At 43.4% G+C, this 25,498-nt stretch overlaps 1 protein-coding gene across 1 annotated transcript in view; it reads left to right on the forward strand.

Moving 5' to 3' along the window:
* Nucleotides 1-8,623: 8,623 nt before the first annotated feature.
* LOC141087452 (retinoic acid-induced protein 3-like) overlaps nucleotides 8,624-25,498 on the forward strand; it is a 144,746-nt gene continuing 127,871 nt past the window's right edge. Inside the window, exon 1 of the mRNA XM_073572980.1 lies at nucleotides 8,624-8,707. The gene's annotated coding sequence lies outside the window, so the exon portion shown is untranslated. The remainder of the gene's footprint in view (nucleotides 8,708-25,498) is intronic.

Raw genomic sequence — 25,498 nt, forward strand, 5'->3', positions numbered from 1 at the left:
GTGGTGGCAGCAGAGGTGCTGCCAGGGAGTAGGGGCCAGTCTCAACCTTCACCATTTGCCAACCCTGTTAATTGGAGGTCCTCTTAGGAGGAAGAATCGGCGGAGGGTGGTGGTTTCCTCTGAAAATCATGGGGGTATGAGTGTGGTGACACAGGGGGAGACCTCTGATGTCAGTGCTACTAAGAGTTCACCATTTTGTGACAACCGCATGAGTGGCAATAAACGTTCAGGTCCGGACCTGTGTGTGAACGAGTAGGTATGGGCGTCCACCAATCACAGCCGGTGGAAGTGTGCTGCTGGAGTTTGGAATTTACGAGTTATCGGTCCTTATCGGGTGTCTGCAATTCTCGGCCCAGGGACCTACCAGCTGGAGTTACCCTTGGTTTTGCCCATACACAATTCTTTCCCCAGGTCAGCGCTCTGGAGATGTATGTCGCCTCCGGAACATATATATAACCGCGTTTGCCATAAACCTGTGAGTCAGGTGGTGAACTCTGGTGGATCTAGGCGTCCTCACTGTGGGTGGTTTTCTGGTGAGGTCCGGTGTTGAGGGTCCAGAGGCCTCTCATTGAAAGGGGGGTACTGTCACGATCCATTTTTGGATCTGTACTCTCATGTTAAAACCTTTTTCCTTTCTGGCCATCGAGGGTTAATGTTGTTTCCCCCCCCCCCCGGTGGCTGCTGGCGTTACTTCATGTTTAGTTAGCCTGCTGGTGAGTTTTCCCTCCCCCCGGTGGCCGCTGGTGTTACTGCATTGTGATTAATTATCTATGAAGATGGAAACCACTTCCACCTTCCTACATAAGCTCACCAGGTGCACCAGCTAACCGTTGGTGATATTGTTCCTCTTTGGAGACCAACCAAGCTGGAGTTCAGGAGCTGACAGAGTTCTGTGATGCTTCAGTCGTACTCTGTTTTCAAGTGGCTAACTCTGCTGTCCTGGAGCATTGCAGCAGAGCAAGCTAAGTCTTGTCTTTTACTTTATTTTAACCCCGAGGTGTCTGTATTACCCTTTCTTTTGTTTTTGGTGCAGTTTACTTTATTCCCTGTCTCACCTCCTGGGGAGGGCTAAACAGGAGATAGGGACAGGTCCGGAACTTGGGCCTCACTAACATTAAGTGTACCCCCAAGTTAAGGAGAGTCAGGGCACCCCCTTAGCCTGAGGGGCAGTTCAGGGGCCCTGTTTCCACGTCTCCTGTTTCCTCCCCTACTGCCCCGTGACATTATCACCAACCCTCCCATTTTCTTTTTTTTCCTGTGAGCCATGATTCAAATTCAGACCTTAGCCCAACTGCTTCAGCCTCTCACCGATGAGCTCAGGGTGCTGCTGGGTGAGATGGTGCTGCAGCTGTGGCAGTTGGTGGGGATCTGGGCCTCTGCTCAGGCTCAACCAGAGCCTAAGATATCTCTTCCTGACAAGTTTTCTGGAGGGAGAGACAAATTCTTAGTGTTTCAGGAGGCCTGTAAATTATATTTCAGGCTCTGCCCCTGTTCTTCTGGGAGTGAGGATCTGTGCATGGGGATTATCTCCCTACTCAGGGGGGATGCCCTGGCCTGGGTTTTTTCCCTGCCCACCGATTCGCCATCCTTACAGTCAGTAGAAGGGTTTTTTGTGGCTCTGGCGCTGCTGTATGGCGATTCAGATGGCGTATCTCTAGCAGAAACCAGACTACGTAAAATCAAACAGGGGGGCCGGCCAGTTGAGGAGTTCTGCTCTGAGTTTAGGAGGTGGGCCACGGATACTCAGTGGAACAACCCTGCCCTTAACAGTCATTTTGTGCAGGGTTTGTCCCCAAGGTTGCAGGATACTCTTGTGCAGTACGCCGCCCCCAGGTCGCTGGAGGCCGCCATGTCCCTTGCCATCCGGGTGGATAGACGCCTCAGGGAGAGACATATACCATATGTGCCCCCTATAGTCCTTCCTAAGGAGGAGGACACACCTGAACAGTCGGAGGAACCCATGCAGATCAGAGTAGTTGATTCCATAAAGGGGTTGCCTGAGATTCGCCGTGGTGTGTGGGCATTTTTTTTCTGTGGGCAGACTGGCCATTTTATAGGAGTCTGCCCAGCGCACGCCAAATCTTCGGTAGAACCTAAGAAGCCGCGTTCCCCTGGTCGTGTGGAGGGAGGTGACCAGGGAGTGTATATTTCCTCCATTTTGCCCTCTCAGTGTACTTTATCAGCTGAAGTGGTGATTGACGGGGTACCGGAGGGCATACCGATGTTTGTTGACAGTGGAGCTGGAGTCAATTTGGTGGACGCTCACTTTGTCCAGATTCATGGCCTGAAGTGTCGGACGCTGGCCAAACCCCTAAGCGTCTAGGCCATTGACTCTGTCCTACTGAGCAAGTGGAGGTTGACCCAAGTTGTAGAAAAAATACATCTGCGTATAGGGACCCAGCATGAAGAGTCCCTGTCATGCTATGTCTTAAGGGGATGCCATCACCTATCATTTTAGGCCTCCCTTAGTTGGAAAAACACAACCCGGTGATAGATTGGCGGTCCAGGGAGATAGTCCGCTGGGGTCAGTCATGCGAGGGCTGCTGCCCGGGGGCTACTATCTCTGCCGTCATTCTACAACCATCCCCTCCTTCTCCAGTGGTGGCAGCAGAGGTGCTGCCAGGGAGTAGGGGCCAGTCTCAACCCTCACCATTTGCCAACCCTGTTAATTGGAGTCCTCTTAGGAGGAAGAATCGGTGGAGGGTGGTGGTTTCCTCTGAAAATCATGGGGGTATGAGTGTGGTGACACAGGGGGAGACCTCTGATGTCAGTGCTACTAAGAGTTCACCATTTTGTGACAACCGCATGAGTGGCAATAAACGTTCAGGTCCGGACCTGTGTGTGAACGAGTAGGTATGGGCGTCCACCAATCACAGGTGGAGGAAGTGTGCTGCTGGAGATTGGAATTTACGAGTTATCTGTCCTTATCGGGTGTCTGCAATTCTCGGCCCAGGGACCTACCAGCTGGAGTTACCCTCGGTTTTGCCCATACACAATTCTTTCCCCAGGTCAGCGCTCTGGAGATGTACAGTGGGGAAAAAAAGTATTTAGTCAGTCAGCAATAGTGCAAGTTCCACCACTTAAAAAGATGAGAGGCGTCTGTAATTTACATCATAGGTAGACCTCAACTATGGGAGACAAACTGAGAAAAAAAAATCCAGAAAATCACATTGTCTGTTTTTTTTTTCATTTTATTTGCATATTATGGTGGAAAATAAGTATTTGGTCAGAAACAAAATTTCATCTCAATACTTTGTGATATATCCTTTGTTGGCAATGACAGAGGTCAAACGTTTTCTGTAAGTCTTCACAAGGTTGCCACACACTGTTGTTGGTATGTTGGCCCATTCCTCCATGCAGATCTCCTCTAGAACAGTGATGTTTTTGGCTTTTCGCTTGGCAACACGGACTTTCAACTCCCTCCAAAGGTTTTCTATAGGGTTGAGATCTGGAGACTGGCTAGGCCACTCCAGGACCTTGAAATGCTTCTTACGAAGCCACTCCTTCGTTGCCCTGGCGGTGTGCTTTGGATCATTGTCATGTTGAAAGACCCAGCCATGTTTCATCTTCAATGCCCTTGCTGATGGAAGGAGGTTTGCACTCAAAATCTCACAATACATGGCCCCATTCATTCTTTCATGTACCCGGATCAGTCGTCCTGGCCCCTTTGCAGAGAAACAGCCCCAAAGCATGATGTTTCCACCACCATGCTTTACAGTAGGTATGGTGTTTGATGGATGCAACTCAGTATTCTTTTTCCTCCAAACACGACAAGTTGTGTTTCTACCAAACAGTTCCAGTTTGGTTTCATCAGACCATAGGACATTCTCCCAAAACTCCTCTGGATCATCCAAATGCTCTCTAGCAAACTTCAGACGGGCCCGGACATGTACAGGCTTAAGCAGTGGGACACGTCTGGCACTGCAGGATCTGAGTCCATGGTGGCGTAGTGTGTTACTTATGGTAGGCCTTGTTACATTGGTCCCAGCTCTCTGCAGTTCATTCACTAGGTCCCCCTGCGTGGTTCTGGGATTTTTGCTCACCGTTCTTGTGATCATTCTGACCCCACGGGGTGGGATTTTGCGTGGAGCACCAGATCGAGGGAGATTATCAGTGGTCTTGTATGTCTTCCATTTTCTAATTATTGCTCCCACAGTTGATTTCTTCACTCCAAGCTGGTTGGCTATTGCAGATTCAGTCTTCCCAGCCTGGTGCAGGGCTACAATTTTGTTTCTGGTGTCCTTTGACAGCTCTTTGGTCTTCACCATAGTGGAGTTTGGAGTCAGACTGTTTGAGGGTGTGCACAGGTGTCTTTTTATACTGATAACAAGTTTAAACAGGTGCCATTACTACAGGTAATGAGTGGAGGAAAGAGGAGACTCTTAAAGAAGAAGTTACAGGTCTGTGAGAGCCAGAAATCTTGATTGCTTGTTTCTGACCAAATACTTATTTTCCACCATAATATGCAAATAAAATGAAAAAAAAACAGACAATGTGATTTTCTGGATTTTTTTTTCTCAGTTTGTCTCCCATAGTTGAGGTCTACCTATGATGTAAATTACAGACGCCTCTCATCTTTTTAAGTGGTGGAACTTGCACTATTGCTGACTGACTAAATACTTTTTTTCCCCACTGTATGTCGCCTCCGGAACATATATATAACCACGTTTGCCATAAACCTGTGAGTCAGGTGGTGAACTCTGGTGGATCTAGGCGTCCTCACTGTGGGTGGTTTTCTGGTGAGGTCCGGTGTTGAGGGTCCAGAGGCCTCTCATTGAAAGGGGGGTACTGTCACGATCCATTTTTGGATCTGTGGCAGATCTGGACTCTCATGTTAAAACCTTTTTCCTTTCTGGCCATCGAGGGTTAATGTCAGTTTTTCCCCCCCGGTGGCTGCTGGCATTACTTCATGTTTAGTTAGCCTGCTGGTGAGTTTTCCTCTCCCCGGTGGCCGCTGGTGTTACTGCATTGTGATTAATTATCTATGAAGGTGGAAACCACTTCCACCTTCCTACATAAGCTCACCAGGTGCACCAGCTAACCGTTGGTGATAATGTTCCTCTTTGGAGACCAACCAAGCTGGAGTTCAGGAGCTGACAGAGTTCTGCGGTGCTTCAGTCGTACTGTGTTTTCAAGTGGCTAACTCTGCTATCCTGGAGCATTGCAGCAGAGCAAGCTAAGTCTTGTCTTTTACTTTATTTTAACCCCGAGGTGTCTGTATTACCTTTTCGTTTGTTTTTGGTGCAGTTTTCTTTATTCCCTGTCTTACCTCCTGTGGAGGGGGTTGGGGTATAGCTCAGGGCTAAACAGGAGATAGGGACAGGTCGGGGACTTGGGCCTCACTACCATTAAGTGTACCCTGTTATGAATGAGTCACCGTAGGAGGCAAAAGCAGAAATACAAGCTAAGTCCAGAAAACCAGAGAAGTTGGCAACTATCAGATTGCAGACCCCTGAACCTATCAACACAACTAGCAGTAGCCGTGGGGGGTTCCTACGATGCCCTAGACCCCTCGATCACAGCTGGAGAATTAAATAGGCCTAAAGAAAGAAAGGGGAAATCTAAACTGCCCCAGAGCAGACCCCAAAGCAATAGGCAGCCCCCAACATATAATGACGGTGAAGCAAGATGAAAACACTAACACAGACAGAAAGATAGACTGAGCAAAGACGGGGCCCAAAACTACCTAGATAGGAAAGGACAGGAAGGCTGCTGTCTGCAATCTGCCAAAACCCTATCAAAGACATAAGCCAACAAGCTGATATGAAAAAGGCCCTGAAGCAGCTAACTTAGCTTTAGAGGAGCAGGAATTCAGACTGGCCTCCAAGGATCCCACAGAGAAATCACCCGCAGGGCAGAAGGGCGTCGGCAGCCTTATATCCAGTCAGTAACTCCACTCAGCCAGTCATCATCATCAGCCTCAGGTGTTTGATAATCAGGCTCACTACCTTTCTTTACCAGAAGAGGGAGTTCCTCGGGCCTCAGTAATGAAGGGGAAAATGAAATCACAACAGTACCCCCAAGTTAAGGAGAGTCAGGGCACCCCCTTAGCCTGAGGGGCAGTTCAGGGGACCTGGTTCCACATCTCCTGTTTTCTCCCCTACTGCCCCGTGACATCGGGTGCCTTACTATGCTGTCTGGTGCATGGCAGCAGAGGAAGCTAAGTGTTGTTTGTTTTTTCCCTGTCTGTTTTATTTCCTTGATGTTTTATTTCTGCAGCGATGGGACCAGTGTCAGCACTTACCAATTCCCTAGTGAGGGATAGGTGCAGGGTAAGTGAGGGACAAGGTATCCTGCTCTGCGACAGGTTGAAAGACCTTGTATAGGGACGTCAGGTTAGTCCAGGACTCAGCCACAGGAGAGTGCAGAAGGTTTCCATTCCCCTGTTCCCTATCACAGGGCCCACCGTTGTTATTGTGTCCCTGGTGACCCCTTGTCTGTCTTGGTTGTTTTTGTAACTGACCGATCGTCGGGTCACGTCATGTGGGGCCTGTTACATAGTGTGATGTGGATATAGAGGTATGCGATGTGGGTATAGGGGAATGTGGTATGTATATAGAGGAATGTGGTGTGGATATAGAGGAATGCGGAGTGGATATAGAGGAATGTGGTGTGGATACAGAGGAATGCGATGTGGATAGAGAGGAATGTGGTGTGGATATGTGGCACCTCAGGGGTATGGTCGCCACAGTGGCTTTGCCTTCCTTCAGGGAAGGGTAATGCCAGGCTTGGAGGCAATGATGGGTCTCTCTTGCAGTCAATCTATGCATGCAACACAGTTCCACTCCACGCCAGCAGGGGGAACTCTGAACCGGGATTAAGGGGAGGAGTGCTCTCTGAGGGCCAAGAGGAAGGGGTGGTTAGTTAGTTAGTCTGCGGAGGGTGAAGTGTGCAGACGTGTGGAAGGAGCGCTGAGATAGAGCGGAGAGGACGAGCTCATCTCTGGAGAGAGCGCATGAACTGGAGCCTGGTCTCCACGGTTGTACGGATACTAACGGTCCTGCAACAGACACCAGAGGAGTAGGAGGCTGTAAATGCCCTACTCCCATCTAAGACTTGAGGGCACAACAGCAGCTTGGATAGTGAGTCCGGACTCAGGAGAGAGGAGTCCCCAAGATAGGCTACAGCTGTATGCCGTGCAAGTGAGGTTCTTGAGAACATCTGTCCGGAGGAACTCCAGTGTAACTCAGTACTGGGAGTACTTCATTCAAATAAGCGCTAGTAAGGAGACTGCACAACCCATCTGCAGAGAGAGAATCCCTGAATTGCTTCCAGGCTAGCCTGCTCCAATAGCATCTGTAATCAGGACCTGGACTGCAGTTATCAAGTAAAGGTACAGAAATTGCACCCTGCTGTGTCTTGCCTGCTTCCTACCTTTCCGGCACCGCTACATCCCTGTGCCAACCAAATCTACACTGCCCAGGGACTATAGCTTCACCTGTGGGGAGCCTTTACATCTTTGCTGCACCATACCATCAGTCCCAGCGGATCTGCATGCAGCGTCGGCTTAACACCTCCCTTGCCGAGCACCACAGGTGGCGTCACGAACTATTCATCTAACTACATTCCACCATTCACATCTTCCTATTACTTGGGCGCCCAGGGCCACGGTCCGGGTCACCGCTGCTGTGACACATCCCACTGATGCCGGCCTGGTACCGAGTACCCTACAGCCCTGGGAGGGCGACCCAGATATAGAGGGATGCGATGTGGAATGCAGTGTGGATATAGAGGAATGTGATGTGGATATGGAGGAATGCGATGTGGATATAGAGGAATGCGATGTGGATAAAGAGGAATGCGGTGTGAATATAGAGGAATGCGGTGTGGATATAGAGGAATGCGGTGTGGATATAGAGGAATGCGGAGTAGATATAGAGGAACGCGATGTGGATATAGAGGAATGCGATGTGGATATAGAGGAATGCGGTGTGGATATAGAGGAATGCGGTGTGGATATAGAGGAATGTGGTGTGGATATAGAGGAGTGCGGTGTGTATATAGAGGGATGCAGTGTGGATATAGAGGAATGCGTGTGAATATAGAGGAATGCGGTGTCACACCTTTATATCTCCTTTATATGCACTGCATTTTGTACTGCTGGGCTGACGAAAGGTACATTATCTGAAATGTTGCGATACTTCTCTTTATGGGGTATTAACTTTTTTGGATGTGAGGGTAGAACATTAAAATCATTAACAAAATGCATTTTGTGCCTATTCTTTGTGCGCTATTCATTTATATGATATTTATTTTCTGATGAAGTAAGAAATAATGTGGCCTGCTCCATAAACACCCATTCTCTTCCTTGCAATGTCAATTGGATGTTGATCTACCAACCTTTTGTCTATTATAAAAATATCAATGTCTTCTTGTCAAACTATGCCATATCAGTCCACAGGGCATTTTGCCAGAACATTTACAAAAATCTAAACCTTAAATTATATTGGGTTTTCTTTTTTTATTGTCCATGTCGTGACATGAAAACCTAAATGTGATGTTGGTTGTAATCCTTTATTCTGATCCTGGCTGGGCATATTTTTTTCCCAATATTGGACGGAGCTGTCAGACAGGTCCAGGTGTGTCTCTTCCTTGCTTTTCTTTCCATCTTCTAACACACCTACTTCTATGACAGAAACTTCTTGTGGGTTTATAGATTGCTAGAAGCCACTAGGTAAGCAGAACGCCGGAGTGGAGCGCCTGCGAGGTATGTAGATGAGGCATGGATCAGGGGACTGATAATATGGGGTGGAACTGTGTTGCTGTGAGAGGACTTTGTATATCACTGCTCATTATTTGGTTTTCTTATCAGTAGACTAGGGACAATATTAATCTTTCTGCGTTGCTCGACTCCCTTCTGAATAAATGCCTTATGAAATGTCATTTATCAGACATCACAACAGGGAAGCAGAGAAATCACTCACTTCTCTTTTTAGAGATTGGGAGATTCTGGAGAAAAATCCCAAAATAGTGGCAATTAGCTCCGATGCCGCGGCTCTCATGGTTACAAGTTTATAGTGTTTGCGGTTCTATAGCATTGTACTGTGGACACATTTCGAAGAGAAGAGTAGTCCACAAAGAATATCCAATATTACACTATGTGGCTTGCGGCATTTCCTAAAATGACATACTGCTATTAGTAGAAACCTAAGTCCAAAACATTTTATTTGATCAATTAAAACAAAAATTCAATTATCTAGAATTTTTGCTACTTCAAATAATATTTTATCATATTTTCCAAATTTCCATGTGTATAAAATGGCATCATTCCAGTGATCTTGTAGTACAATAAGTAACAATTGGTACTATACAGATATGCTTATTCTTATTTTTCTGCTCTTCTTATTTCTGGCTGCCCACACTGTGATTGCAGAGAGATCACTTTCCTTGTGAGGGATATATCAGTAAAGTTTGATTTAGTGATCAGTTTCTGGAAGGTTTGTTGCTGAATACAGATGTTACTTAGGAGAAACCTTGGATACCAGAAGTGGTGACAGAAATCAATACAGCTCGACATAAAGCCTATGAAGGCACATCATATATGTCTATATACCTTGTGTGCACTTTGTTTTCCAAGTTTTATGGGAAATTGCAATGTATGTGGAAATTGTATGTGGAGCTTTTACTAAAGCACCCAGAATTTCACAATATAGCCTGACAAATTGATCAGCTTTTGAACAATTGATCATTAGACCAATATATATGGAAAGTACAATACATACATGGTCATTACTTTATATGTATTCGGCAGTCATCTAAAGTGATCACGGTGATTCATTATGAAACGATATTACACCATCCATAAAAAATTCTGGGTGTTGTGAATAGCGCGACATTGATCCATGGAAATCCAATTCTAAGGATGACAGATAAGGGAAACTACAAGAGACGGATATGATCTGCTCAGACAATAGGCAGAGTATATCAATCACCGGTCAAATGTAGAGCGATGGGCTGCTTAGGTGGTAAGCCTACTGAGCCATCTGAGGGCTGATCTTTTGTGGGATAAATTGAAATTTTCACGTATCCATATTATGTACCAGAAGCCAGGAAGAAAAATAAAACTGAAATCTGCTCTTGTTTTTTGGGTTTATCTATCATTTTAATGCGTGCAAAAAATTACATGGCAACAAGATTCCTCAGGTCAGCACAAACTACCTGGTATTAAAGTCTGTTAAAAAGAAAAACACTGGTATGTGCTGCCCTTTTCTGAGCTCTTAATTTTTTTCATTTTACTTTTTAATTTTTTTATTTTTTACTTTTTAAATTTGGAGGGATTAGGCCTCTTTCACACATCAGTTTTTTGCCTTCAGGCGCGATCTGGCTTTTTTTTGTAAAACCGGATCCGGCAAAATGCAATGCCGGATCCAGTTTTTCCCCATTGACTTGCATTAGCGCCGGATCGCGCCGGATGGCATTGCGTTTCATCCGTTTTTTGCCAGATCCGGCTACTTGTCTCATTCCGGCGTCTGGAAAAAACGGCTACTGTAACGTTTTTTGTCTCCGGCGAAAAAGCCGGAAGCGCCGGATCCGGCGCTTCCAGCTTTTTGCTACAATGAAAGTCTATGGGCGCCGGAATGCGCCGGATCCAGAAAAAGACGGATCCAGCCACCGGATCCGTTTTTTTAAGTCTGCGCATGCTCAGATCCAATTGGCCAGCCCCCAGGAAACAGATATAACCTGCTAGACGGATCCAGCAAAAAAACGGATCCGTTTCTACAGTTCTCCAAAATTTATGCCGGATCCGTTTTTTCTAAAAATATCCGGATCCTGCCTGACGGCAAAAAACTGATGTGTGAAAGTAGCCTTAATTTTGAGTGTCAAGCTTTAGTTTTCATTGGTATCATTTTGCGGTACATATGACATTTTTATGGCTTTTTATTGCATATATTGGGAGTTGTGATAACTGAAAATTGCAATTCTGGTGTTTTGGTTCTTTTTTGTGTTATGAAATTTATTGTATAAGCTAAATAATTTTACATTTTGACAGATCGGACTTTTACAGACATGACAATACAAAAATAAGCTTTTTTTTTTTTTAACTACGGTACTTGACCTTGGTATTGGAAAAAGGGCAGGTTGAATCAAATTATTTTAAAGTATTTCTAAAACCTTTTTACTTTTTACCTTTTTTGTCCCCTGCAATCATGTGGTATCTATCTATCTATTATCTATATATCATCTATCTACGGTATCTATCTATCTATCTATCTATCATCTATCTATCTATCTACACTGTGTTCCAAATTATTATGCAAAAAATATTTCCTCACATTTTCTCTAAATTACCTATATGAATTGCAGTCATTGTTATTTTCCAGTCATCTAATATTCTAGTATAATTGCAATGTTTTTGAACAAACTGCCTATGAAAACAGTATATTTTTAAAAATAAGAAACACTCAAAATGCATGTTCCAAATTATTATGCACAGCAGAGTTTTCAACCTTTTTATTTTTATTTTGAACAAAAAAATGGTCAATTGTGAAATTATAAGCATTATCAGCTTATTACAAGATGAAATCAAACAGTTTTCAAGTCAAAACTTTATTCTAGGTGATGTTACATTTGCACATTGGACCCCTTGTTCGAAAGAAGCTTCTGAACTCTCTCGTCCATTGAATTTGTCAGTTTTTGGATGGTTTGTGCTTCAATTGTTTTGCATGTGGACAGAATACCCTCCCAGAGCTGTTGCTTAGATGTGAACTTCCTCCCGCCATCATAGACACTCTTTTTGATGATGCTCCAGAGGTTCTCAATGGGTTTGAGGTCAGGGGAAGATGGTGGCCACACCATAAGTTTGTCTTCTTTTATGCCCATAGCAGCCAGAGATGCAGATGTGTTATTTGCAGCATGAGATGGTGCATTATCATGCATGAAAATGATCTTGCTGCGGAAAGCACGGTTCTTCCTCTTGAACCATGGCAGGAAGTGCTGTTTTAGAAACTCCACATAGATTATGGAGTTCATCTTTACCCCTTCAGGGATCCTAAAGGGGTCAACAATCTCTCTCCCCATGATTCCAGCCCAAAACATTACTCCACCTCCTCCTTGTTGGCACCTTAGCCGTGTTTTCATGGGGTGTCCATCAACCAGCCATCCTCCATTCCATCCATCTGGACCATCGAGCGTTGTATGGCACTCATCAGTGAACAAAACAGTTTGGAAGTCAGTCTTCATGTATCGTTTGGCCCACTGGAGCCGTTTCTGCTTGTGTACAGTGGATAGAGGTGGTCGACAGGATGGCTTACGCACAGCTGCAAACCTCTGAACGACCCTGCATCTTGTTGTTCAGGGGACGTTGGAGGCACCAGCAGCTTCAAATACTTGTCTGCTGCTATGACAATGCATTTTTGCAGCTGCTCTTTTAACCTGACGCAATTGCGTGTTGGAAAGAGTCCTCAATTTTTCCTTATCAGCATGCACACGTGTGTGCTGGGAATCAGCTACATACTTCTTGATTGTGCGATAATCATGATGAAGTGTCTTGGCAATGTTGATTGTAGTCATGCCTTGGTGTAAATACTCCACAATTTGTTGCTTCTCAGCAGCCGACACATCCTTTTTCTTTCCCATTTTGGCAAAAAATGTAGGCTGCTTAATAATGTAGAACAGCCTTCTTATGTAGTCTTGCCTTTATTTGGACACACCTGCCAAACTAATTTGCACAGGTATCTGCAATTGCTTTCAGTGATATAAAGAGCCCTGACACACATCACCATCAATGAGTTTAAATGACAAACAAAAAAATTCTAACCTTATCACTCCTAAACTCTTTTTGCATAATAATTTGGAACACAGTTTACGTTATCTATCTATCTATCTATCTATCTATCTATCTACGTTATCTATCTATCTAATATCTATCTATCTAATATCTATCTATCTATTATCTATATATCATCTATCTATCATCTAGCTATATCTATCTATTATCTATATATCATCTATCTACGGTATCTATCTATCTATTACCTATATATTATCTATCTATTATCTATATATTATGTATCTATCATCTATCAACGGTATCTATCTATTATGTATATATCATCTATCTATCATCTTTCTACGGTATCTATTTATCTATCTATCTATCTATCTATCTATCTATCTATCTATCATCACATTAGACTTGTAATGCAGTTTTGTTCTCTGTTGTCCTATAACGTTGCATCTTGTTTGTTGGCTGATTGCATATCTCATGTCGGGTTTATGACCTGAGTAGTCTGCAGAACGTCTACACTTGTAAGCAGAGGATGTGTTGCTGATAATATACAAACTGTATGGGAAAAAGATGAATGCATTAACATTGGTTCATCCCCATACAGTTTGCATTAGCCCATAAGAAAATGCCTTCAAAGACCATCAATTGACTAGGTTGTATTTTTGATGGATATTCATAATGAGAAATAATCTGCCTGCATAAATTTGCCTTAAATGTAGAAAGAAACTGACTTCTTTATGAGCTCAAGCCAAAGCCAGAAGGGGAATCAAGGACTGTGGAATATGAAGCAAGGACTTCTGCTTCTCCTTCTTCCTGGATAGACTTTTGGCTTTGGTTCAAATAACTTCATAAAAAAATCTACAGTCGTGTTTAAAACAAAAACAACAGGTAGATGTACTATGTGACACATTGTGACTCACACTGAGCCTTTTTCAAACAACATGTTTCATAAAGATTCAATGTGAGCCAAAACACAACTTATATGACGCTATTAGTTAGTTAGTATAGCAGTAGTTAAAATGAAAATATAAATAAATACAGGCAATCAATATCTAGCTGCTATGAAAGCTGAATGGCAGACCATTCGGTATAGATAGAAAACCAAAACTGGATCAGTGACCAGAAAAGAGATGCATGCACCTAGGGTAGTAATCAATTATATAATTCTATATTATTACAGTGGTATAGTATATGTTAAAATTTCATACAAATACAGTAGTTAAAAAATGGTAACACTGCTACAAAGAAGTGTCAACTCCACTAGTATATCTATCTATCTATCTATATATATATATAAAAAATTGTATTTCATACATATAAAGCCCCCCAAAATTCCTGAAATATAGATCTACAATAGCCATAATAGTCCTCAAGGATATATGGAGCACAGACTAAAAAAATTATTAAAAAATGTGCTAAAAAATAAAAATAAAACCATGTGAAAAATAGATAATATAAAGGATAGCCAAATATATATACACAAAAAACTATTACATTAATGTGCAATTTAATCAAAAAGTGCTACGTGCAAAAATCCTCATTAAATAACTTATTGTGCCATAATAGTATAAGTACTAAAATAAAGTGCAGCGCATAAATAAGTGAAACAACAAGTCTTCAGAACCCCACACCACAATGAGGATACAATTGGACAAGAGGAATAAGGGCTAAACGAATGAAAATAATCTTACCGATATTAAGTATATAAGTGGCGTGGCACGTCCCCGACGTGTGTTTCGGAAGGACAAAGGAAAAACTTCGACATCAAAATGGTATTAATAGAAATCTAATCTTGGCGTGCAATAAAAAATTCTCAGCCAGCCACAGATCCTGAAAAAAGGAGACCCTATGGCGCTTTTTTTTTAACTTTACAAACTTTAGAATTTATTTTGAATGCTTAAATAAAATAGAACCTAGACATGTTTGCCACCTAATGACCTGGAGAATCATATCGGCAGGTCAGTTTTAGCATTAAGTGAACATGGAAAAAAAATAATTGATAATTTTGTGATTGCACTTTTTTTGCAATTTCACTGCACTTAGAATTTTTTTCCTCTTTTCCAGTAAATGATATAGTAAAACCAATGGTGTCGTTCAAAAGTACAACTTGTCCCACAAAAAACAAGCCCTCAAATGGCCATATTGATGGAAAATTAAAAAAGTTATGGCTCTGGGAAGAGAGGAAGCAAAAAAACAGAAACGCAAGAATGGAAATACCCCTTACAGAGTTAAGGGCATCATATGCTGTGCCACAAAATTGGCAGTGTATCAAATACTTATTTTTCCCACTGTATATGCATAGATTAGCCCAAAAAACAAAGAAAAATAAATACAGCAACAAAATGTTATCACCATACTGTGGCTGCTTAATACTGTTGTTAAAGGGAACCTGTCATGTGAAAAAATGCAATTAACTTGCAAATATATTTATACTAGCTGAAGAGCCCGGCACTGCCCGGGCATAGTAACTAACTACATTTAGTTATAACAAATCATAATCAATATATATATATATATAATCTGAGTGTAGAGCCCTGCCCACTCCGCATAGCCACACTCACTATAATATCCCACATCATCCCGTCAGCCAGAGCTAACGGTGTACTACCCCTAATATCCCACATCATCCCATCAGCCTGGGGTCAGAACCAGAGCTCTAAGTGGAATTGTCCTAACTTTCATCCCAGGGATCCCTTTAAGTGAGGCCTGGCGTCAGAACCAGAGCGCTGAGTGGATTTGCCCTGACTTCCATACCAATGATCCATTTAATAGAGGCCTGGGGTCAGTACCAGAGCATTTGAAGGCAATTGCCCTGACTTCCATACCGTGGATCCCTTTAAGAGAGGCCTGGCATCAGAACCAAAGCGCTGGATGGATTTGCCCTGACTTCCATACCAATGATCCCTTTAAGAGAGGCCAGGGGTCAATACCAAAGCGCAGAGTGGATTTGCCCTCACTTCCGTACCGGGGATCCCTTTAATAGGGGTCTGGGGTCAGAACCAGAGCGCAAAGTGGAATTGCCCTAACTTCCCTACCAATGATCCCTTTAAGAGACCCTGGGGTCAGAACCACAGCTCTGAGTGGAACGGTCCTAACTTCCATGCCAGGAATCCCTTTAAGAGAGACCTGGGGTCAAAACCATAGAGCTGGATGGATTTGCCCTGACTTCCATACCAGAGATCCCTTTAAGAGGGAAGATGTGCCTACGGGATGGAGGATGTGTGCTGGGTATATGGGCACGAGAGGAGGGATTAATTTGTGTCATGTTTATATATATATACAGTTGTGGCCAAAAGTATTGACACCCCTGCAATTTTGTCAGATAATAGAATCATAGAATCGTAGAGTTGGAAGGGACCTCCTGGGCCATCTGGTCCAACCCCCTGCTCAAAGCAGGATTCGCTAAATCATCCCAGTCAGATGTCTGTCCAGCCTCTGTTTGAAGACTTCCATTGAAGGAGAACTCACCACTTCTCGTGGCAGCCTGTTCCACTCATTGATCACTCTAACTGTCAAAAAGTTTTTTCTAATATCTAATCTGTGTCTCCTCCCATTCAGTTTCATCCCATTGCTTCTAGTCTTTCCTTGTGCAATTGAGAATAAAGTTGATCCTTCTACAATGTGACAGCCCTTTAGATATTTGTAGACAGCTATTAAGTCTCCTCTCAGTCTTCTCTTTTGCAAACTAAACATTCCCAAATCCTGCAACCTTTCCTCATAAGACAGGGTTTGCAGACCGGTCACCATTCTGGTTGCTCTTTTCTGAACTTGCTCCAGTTTGTTGATGTCTTTTTTAAAATGTGGTGCCCAAAACTGGACACAATATTCCAGATGAGGTCTGACCAGAGAGGAGTAGAGGGAAATAATGACTTCACGTGATCTAGACTGTATGCTTCTGTTAATACATCCTAGAATTGCATTTGCCTTTTTTGCTGCTGCATCACACTGTTGACTCATATTCAGTCTGTGATCTATTAGTATACCCAAGTCTTTTTCACATGTGCTGTCACTTAGCCCTATTCCTCCCATTCTATATATGCTTTTTTCATTTTTATTGCCCAGATGTAGTACTTTGCATTTCTCCCTGTTAAAAACCATTCTGTTAGTTGCTGCCCACTTCTCCAGTTTATTTAAATCTTTTTGAATCCTCTCACTCTCTTCTCAGTTTCTTCCTGAAAATGATTGCAATCACAAATTCTTTGGTATTATTATCTTCATTTAATTTGTCTTAAATGAAAAAAACACAAAAGAGAATGAAGCAAAAAGCAAAACATTGATAATTTCACACAAAACTCCAAAAATGGGCCAGACAAAAGTATTGGCACCCTCAGCCTAATACTTGGTTGCACAACCTTTAGCCAAAATAACTGCGACCAACCGCTTCCGGTAACCACCAATGAGTTTCTTACAATGCTCTGCTGGAATTTTAGACCATTCTTCTTTGGCAAACTGCTCCAGGTCCATGATATTAGAAGGGTGTCTTCTCCAAACTGCCATTTTTAGATCTCTCCACAGGTGTTCTTGGGATTCAGGTCTGGACTCATTGCTGGCCACCTTAGAAGTCTCCAGTGCTTTCTCTCAAACCATTTTCTAGTGCTTTTTGAAGTGTGTTTTGGGTCATTGTCCTGCTGGAAGACCCATGACCTCTGAGGGAGACCCAGCTTTCTCACACTGGGCCCTACATTATGCTGCAAAATTTGTTGGTAGTCTTCAGACTTCATAATGCCATGCACATGGTCAAGCAGTCCAGTGCCAGAGGCAGCAAAGCAACCCCAAAACATCAGGGAACCTCCGCCATGTTTGACTGTAGTGACAGTGTTCTTTTCTTTGAATGCCTCTTTTTTTCTCCTGTAAACTCTATGTTGATGCCTTTGCCCAAAAAGCTCTACTTTTGTCTCATCTGACCAGAGAACATTCTTCCAAAACGCTTTAGGCTTTTTAAGGAAAGTTTTGGCAAACTCCAGCCTGACTTTTTTATGTCTCGGGGTAAGAAGTGGGGTCTTCCTGGGTCTCCTACCATACAGTCCCTTTTCATTCAGACACCGACGGATAGTACGGGTTGACACTGTTGTACCCTCGGACTGCAGGGCAGCTTGAACTTGTTTGGATGTTAGTCGAGGTTCTTTATCCAACATACGCACAATCTTGCGTTGAAATCTCTTGTCAATTTTTCTTTTCGTCCACATCTAGGGAGGTTAGCCACAGTGCCATGGGCTTTAAACTTCTTCATGACACTGCACACGGTAGACACAGGAACATTCAGGTCTTTGGAGATGGACTTGTAGCCATGAGATTGCTCATGCTTCCTCATAATTTGGTTTCTCAAGTCCTCAGACAGTTCTTTGGTCTTCTTTCTTTTCTCCATGCTCAATGTGGTACACACAAGGACACAGGACAGAGGTTGAGTCAACTTTAATCCATGTCAACTGGCTGCAAGTGTGATTTAGTTATTGCCAACACCTGTTAGGTGCCACAGGTAAGTTACAGGTGCTGTTAATTACACAAATTAGAGAAGCATCACATGATTTTTCTAACAGTGCCAATACTTTTGTCCACCCTCTTTTTTATGTTTGGTGTGGAATTATATCCAATTTGGCTTTAGGACAATTCTTTTTGTGTTTTTTCAATTAAGACAAATTAAATGAAGATAATAATACCAAAGAATTTGTGTTTGCAATCATTTTCAGGAAGAAACTGAGTATTATCTGACAAAATTGCAGGGGTGTCAATACTTTTGGCCACAACTGTATATATATAAATATACTAGCTGAAGAGCCTGGCACTGCCCGGGCATAGTAACTAACTACGGTTAGTTATAACAAATTATAATGATTATATATATATATATATATATATATAAAGAAGAGTGTAGAGCCCTGCTCACTCCACATAGCCACATTCACTATAATATCCCATACCATCCCATCAGCCAGAGCTACTGGACTACTACCCCTAATATCCCACATCATCCCGTCAGCCAGAGCCACCGGACTACTACCACTAATATCCTACATCATCCCGTCACACCCGCCGGACTACTACCCCAAATATTCCACATCATCCCATCAGCCAGAGCCACCGGACAACTACCGCTAATATCCCACATCATCCCGTCACAGCGGTCGGACTACTACCCCTAATATCCCACATCATCCTATCAGCTAGAGCCACCGGACTACTACCCCTAATATCCCACATCATCCCGTCAGCCAGAGCCACTGGACTACTACCCCTAATATCCCACATCATCCCGTCAGCCAGAGCCACCAGACTACTACCCCTAATATCCCACATCATCACATCAGCCTGGGGTCAGAACAAGAGCGCTGAGTGGAACGGTCCTAACTTCCATCCCGGGGATCCCTTTAAGAGAGGCCTGGCATCAGAACCAGAGCGCTGAGTGGATTTGCCCTGACTTCCATATCAATGATCCCTTTAATAGAAGCCTGGGGTGAGAATCAGAGCGCTGAGGGATTTACCCTAACTTCCATACCGGAGATCCCTTTAAGAGAGGATTGGGGTCAGTACCAAAGCGCAGAGTGGATTTGCCCTCACTTCCATACCCGGGATCCCTTTAAGAGGGGCCTTGGGTCAGAACCAGAGCGCTGAGTGGATTTGCCCTGACTTGCATACCAATGATCCCTTTAATAGAACCCTGGGGTCAGAATCAGAGCGCTGAGGGATTTGCCCTAAATTCCATACAGGAGATCCCTTTAAGAGAGCCTGGGGTCAGTACCAGAGCATTTGAAGGCAATTGCCCTGACTTCCATACCGGGGATCCCTTTAAGAGAAGCCTGGGGTCGGAACCAAAGCGCTGGATGGATTTGCCCTGACTTCCATACCGGCGATCCCTTTAAGAAAGGCCTGGGTTCAGTACCAAATCACAGAGTGGATTTGCCCTAACTTCCATACCAATGATCCCTTTAAGAGACCCTGGGGTCAGAACCACAGAGCTGAGTGGAACGGTCCTAACTTCCATATCGGGGATCCCTTTAAGAGAGGCCTGGGGTCAAAACCAAAGCACTGGATGGATTTGCTCTGACTTCCATACCAATGATCCCTTTAAGAGGGAATATGTGACTATGAGATGGAGGATGTGTGATGGGTATATAGGCACGGGAGGGGGGATTCATTTCTGTCATGTACTCACTGCTCCTTTCTGGGGCAGACAATGGCTGGGAGCTTATGTTCTCGGGGATGCTAGATTTCTCCCACCATGTCAGTGTCTGCTGAGGTGTTTCCAAGTGGGAAAACTTGCTCATAGCAACCAATCACAGCTCAGCTTCTTTTCACCAGCTCTGGTGAAATGAGAGATGCTTAGTGATTGGTTGCAAGGAAAACTATTGCTCATAGCAACCAATCACAGCTCAGCTTCTTTTGAACAGCTCTGGTGAAATGAAAGATGCTTTGTGATTGGTTGGCGATACACACACACATACATACATACATTCATTCAATTTTATGTATTGCGATATATACACTGTATATATATATATATATATATATATTATATATATATAATATGTACAAATACAAATATTTTACTTGTCACATATAACAAGCTTTGTATTGTAGAAATATTTCTATGTCACATATAAAAAAAACTATGTATATTTACAGTATATTCAAATATAAATCTATAAAAAAAACACCATATATACATAAAGGAAAGATATACACTGTGTTCCAAATAATTATGCAAAAAATATTTCCTCATATTTTCTCTAAATTACCTATATGAATTGCATATAGGTAATTTAGAGAAAATATGTGGAAATATTTGTTATATTGTTATTTTCCAGTCATCTAATATTCTAGTATAATTGCAATGTTTTTGAACAACCTGCCTATGAAAACAGTATATTTTTAAAAATAAGAAACACTCAAAATGCATGTTCCAAATTATTATGCACAGCAGAGTTTTCAACCTTTTTATTTTTATTTTGAACAAAAAAATGGTCAATTGTGATATTATAAGCATTATCAGCTTATTACAAAATGAAATCAAACAGTTTTCAAGTCAAAACTTTATTCTAGGTGATGTTACATTTGCACATAGGACCCCTTGTTCGAAAGAAGCTTCTGAACTCTCTCGTCCATTGAATTTGTCAGTTTTTGGATGGTTTCAATTTTGGTGCTTCAATTGTTTTGCATGTGGACAGAATACCCTCCCAGAGCTGTTGCTTAGATGTGAACTGCCTCCCGCCATCATAGACACTCTTTTTGATGATGCTCCAGAGGTTCTCAATGGGTTTGAGGTCAGGGGAAGATGGTGGCCACACCATAAGTTTGTCTTCTTTTATGCCCATAGCAGCCAGAGATGCAGATGTGTTATTTGCAGCATGAGACGGTGCATTATCATGCATGAAAATGATCTTGCTGCGGAAAGCACGGTTCTTCCTCTTGAACCATGGCAGGAAGTGCTGTTTTAGAAACTCCACATAGATTATGGAGTTCATCTTTACCCCTTCAGGGATCCTAAAGGGGCCAACAATCTCTCTCCCCATGATTCCAGCCCAAAACATTACTCCACCTCCTCCTTGTTGGCGCCTTAGCCGTGTTTTCATGGGGTGTCCATCAACCAGCCATCCTCCACTCCATCCATCTGGACCATCGAGCGTTGCACGGCACTCATCGGGGAACAAAACAGTTTGGAAGTCAGTCTTCATGTATCGTTTGGCCCACTGGAGCCGTTTCTGCTTGTGTGCAGTGGATAGAGGTGGTCGACAGGATGGCTTACGCACAGCTGCAAACCTCTGAAGGACCCTGCATCTTGTTGTTCAGGGGACATTGGAGGCACCAGCAGCTTCAAATACTTGTCTGCTGCTATGACAAGGCATTTTTGCAGCTGCTCTTTTAACCTGCCGCAATTGCGTGTTGGAAAGAGTCCTCAATTTTTCCTTATCAGCACACACACATGTGTGCTGGGAATCAGCTACATACTTCTTGATTGTGCGATAATCACGATGAAGTGTCTTGGCAATGTTGATTGTAGTCATGCCTTGACCTAAATACTCCACAATTTGTTGCTTCTCAGCAGCCGACACATCCTTTTTCTTTCCCATTTTGGCAAAAAATGTAGGCTGCTTAATAATGTGGAACAGCCTTCTTAAGTAGTCTTGCCTTTATTTGGACACACCTGCCAAACTAATTTGCACAGGTATCTGCAATTGCTTTCAGTGATATAAAGAGCCCTGACACACATCACCATCAATGAGTTTAAATGACAAACAAAAAAATTCTAACCTTATCACTCCTAAACTCTTTTTGCATAATAATTTGGAACACAGTTTATATCTTTGTACCGTATATACATATACACACAGATATACCACCTCCTTACCATTCTGTGTGCCTGGCAGTGGTTGTCAACCTGAACGATCGCATCTTGGCACCATCCAGGTTGAAAACTGTTTATCCCCCAAACATGGATTACGGCATGCGACAGAACGATGAACAAGTATGGTATATTGTTGTTTTTTAATTTTACTTTTATCACAGGAGAACGAGGGCTTCGCTGGAATTAGGCGTTTAAATAAAAATGGAAAACTGTGTTTAGTCTTATTTCAAATAAAGGACTTTATTTTAGCTGTGTCTTTATTACCATATAACTATAGGATTAGTAATGGATAGGTGACTTATAGACGCTTCTCCATTACTAAGCTGTGGGCTTGATGTCACCTGACAATACAAAGGTGACATCAACCCCACAGATATGAATCCCACTTGCCACCGCTACAGAGCAAGTGGAAAGAGCCGGGCAAAGCGCCAGAATTTGCGCATTTAATAGACGTGCCTTTTCTGGGCAGCTGCCAGCTGCTATTTTTAGGCTGGGGGGGGCCAATATCCATGGCTGGCTGGTTAGCAGGATTTCCCCGCCGATCAGAAGCGGTGTTTGCTGCGCTGTCATGCACATTATAGCGCACAGGGTGTTTTGGCCCCCCATTCAAGTGAATGGGGTTAAGATTCGGGTACTGTTCTGGTACCCAAACCCAAACTTTTTGTAACTGTTTAGCCGAATCCGCCATACCCGAACATCCAGGTGTTCACTCATCTCTAGTATCCAAGCATATTAATAGAAAGTTGAGTGGAAGGAAAACGTGTGTCAGAAAAAGGTGCACAAGCAACCGGAATAACTGTAGCCTTGAAAAGATTGTTAAGAAAAGGCCATTCAAAAATTTGGAGGAGATTCACAAGGAGAGGACTGCTGCAGGAGTCATTGCTTCAAAATCACCACACACAGACGTATCGAGGCCATGGACTACAAGTGTCGCATTCCTTGTGTCAAGCCACTCATGACCAATAGACAACGCCAGAAGCGTCTTACCTGTGCCAAAGAGAAAGAGAAATGGACTGTTGCTTAGTGGCCCAAGGTGTTGTTTTCAGATAAAAGTAAATTTTGCATTTCATTTGGAAATCAAGGCCCCAGAGTCTAGAGGAAGAGTGGAGAGGCACACAGTCCAAGCTGCTTGAGGTCTAGTGTGAACTTTCCACAATCAGTGATGGTTTGAGGAGCCATGTCATCTGCTGGTGTAGGTCCACTGTGTTTTATCAAGACCAAAAGTCAGCACAGCCGTCTACCAGGAAATTTTAGAGCACGTCATGCTTCCCTCTGCCGACAAGCTTTTTGGAGATGGAAATTTAATTCTCCAGCAGGGTTGGCACCTGTCCACACTGTCAAAAGTACCAATACCAGGTTTAAAAACAACAGTATCACTGTGCTTGACTGGCCAGCAAACTCGCTTGACCTTAAACCCATATAGAATCTATGGGGTATTGTCAAGAGAAAGATGAGAGACACCAGACTCAACAATGCAGACAAGCTGAAGGCTGCTATCAATACATGGGCTTCCATAACACCTCAGCAGTAGTGTTGAGTGATACCACCCGATACTGAAAAATATCGGATCGGATTGGATCGGCCGATCTAAAAAAAGTATCGGGTATCACCGATTCCGATCCCGGAAGTCCCATTCAAGTCAATGGGACAGAAATATCGGAATAGGAAAAAACCCTTTCTTTCCTTGTAGGTTAATTCTACATGAAGAAAAACAACTAATAATAATGTAGAATGTATTGTGGGACGTGTAGGAGACATTAAAGCCATAGAGGTTTAGCCCAATCAAATGGAATAGCAGGAATTTTTTTTTTTTAAAGACGTTCGTAGTTACAAAGATATTGACTATGTTAACCTCTTTAATATTTTGTCAGATATGTATGTTTCACTACTTCCATGCTCTTCACCTTATTTTTTACTTCTTCCACACTTTCTCCTTCATCATCCTCAGCAGCATCTTTTTCATCAACTTCTTCTTCACCTTATTCATCTTCTTCTTCTTCTTCTTCACCTTCTTCCTATTCTTCATATTCTTCTTATTCAACTATTATTCTTCTTCATATTCTACTTCTTCAACTTCTTCCTATTCTTCTTCTTCATCATATTCTTATTTGTGACAGGCATTCCTGTAGTTGTTATCTATAAAAGTTTGAATATTACACCTTCCGTTCTGCCTGTCACAAAAGATTTACAACAGCATTTGTCCGCGTTCAGTTTGGCCTGCAGCAGCAGGCATTTTCCAGGGGCACCACGAAGAGGAACGGACTCACCCCCATACACTGCTTAGTCTTCTTCTGCTTATAATATAGATAATATCATTTGCTCAGATTTTTAGTCTTATGCTTAATGTTCTTCTGCTTTTGGTTTTTATGCTTCTTGGTCTTCTGTCTCTTGTTGTTCTGCATCTTGGTGGTTGTCTTCATGTTCTTTGTCCTCTTGGTCATCTTCTTCAGGGTCATCTTTTTGGTATTCTTCAGTGTGGTCTTCAGGGTCGTCGTCTTCAGTGTCATCGTCAGGGAGATCCAGAGTGAGAATCAAAAACCATTTCCACAAGCTTGAACTTGGAAAAGTAGCAGAAGGTACAAGAAGGCTGAGGAACTGCCGAGAAACAGCTGACGGTACTGGAACCCGGATAGGTAGCAGAAGGAAAAATAGCAAATGGAACTAGCGAGGACCAGCTGACGGTGATGGAACCCGGAGGGGCAGCAGAAGGAACAAGAGCCAATGGCACAACCGTGGACCAGCTGACGGTGCTGGAACACGGTTACTAAGCAGGAGATACCTGTGCTCCAAAGCACTACCAAGGACGTTGCTGGAACTCGGATACCGAGAAGGAGGCACCTAGGCCAAAGGCTCTGCCGAGAACCAGCTGACGGTGCTGGAACCCGGCTGGGTAGCACAAGGTACCCATAATCAACAAATTTGCAAGGCCGCGAGCAGGATGCAGTTACCGAAACCCACAGTCCAACAGGGGGTGCTTGTCCTATTGGCACTACGGAACCAGCCTTCATTACCAGAACCCGCAGCCCACATAGGAAACACCGAAACTGCAGGCACCATAGGCTCGGCTAACCCGACCGCAACACGACAGGACAATGTATTGGTGGCAAAGTGACGTTGACACTAAACGGAAACAGCAGGCGTGCTGGAACCAGGCTGGGCAGGAGGGAGTACCCGTGCCAAACACACTTCCGAGAACCAGCTGACTGTGCTGGAACCCGGAGGGGTAGCAGAAGGAACAAGAGCCAATGGCACAACCGAGGACCAGCTGACGGTGCTGGAACACGGTTACTAAGCAGGAGGTACCTGTGCTCCAAAGCACTACCAAGGACCAGCAGACATTGCTGGAACTCGGATACCGAAAAGGAGGCACCTAGGCCAAAGGCTCTGCTGAGAACCAGCTGACGGTGCTGGAACCCGGAGGGGCAGCAGAA

This window comes from Dendrobates tinctorius, unplaced genomic scaffold (assembly GCF_039654945.1).
Source record: "Dendrobates tinctorius isolate UK_male_01 unplaced genomic scaffold, ASM3965494v1 ptg000033l, whole genome shotgun sequence".
Classification (NCBI taxonomy): domain Eukaryota; kingdom Metazoa; phylum Chordata; class Amphibia; order Anura; family Dendrobatidae; genus Dendrobates; species Dendrobates tinctorius.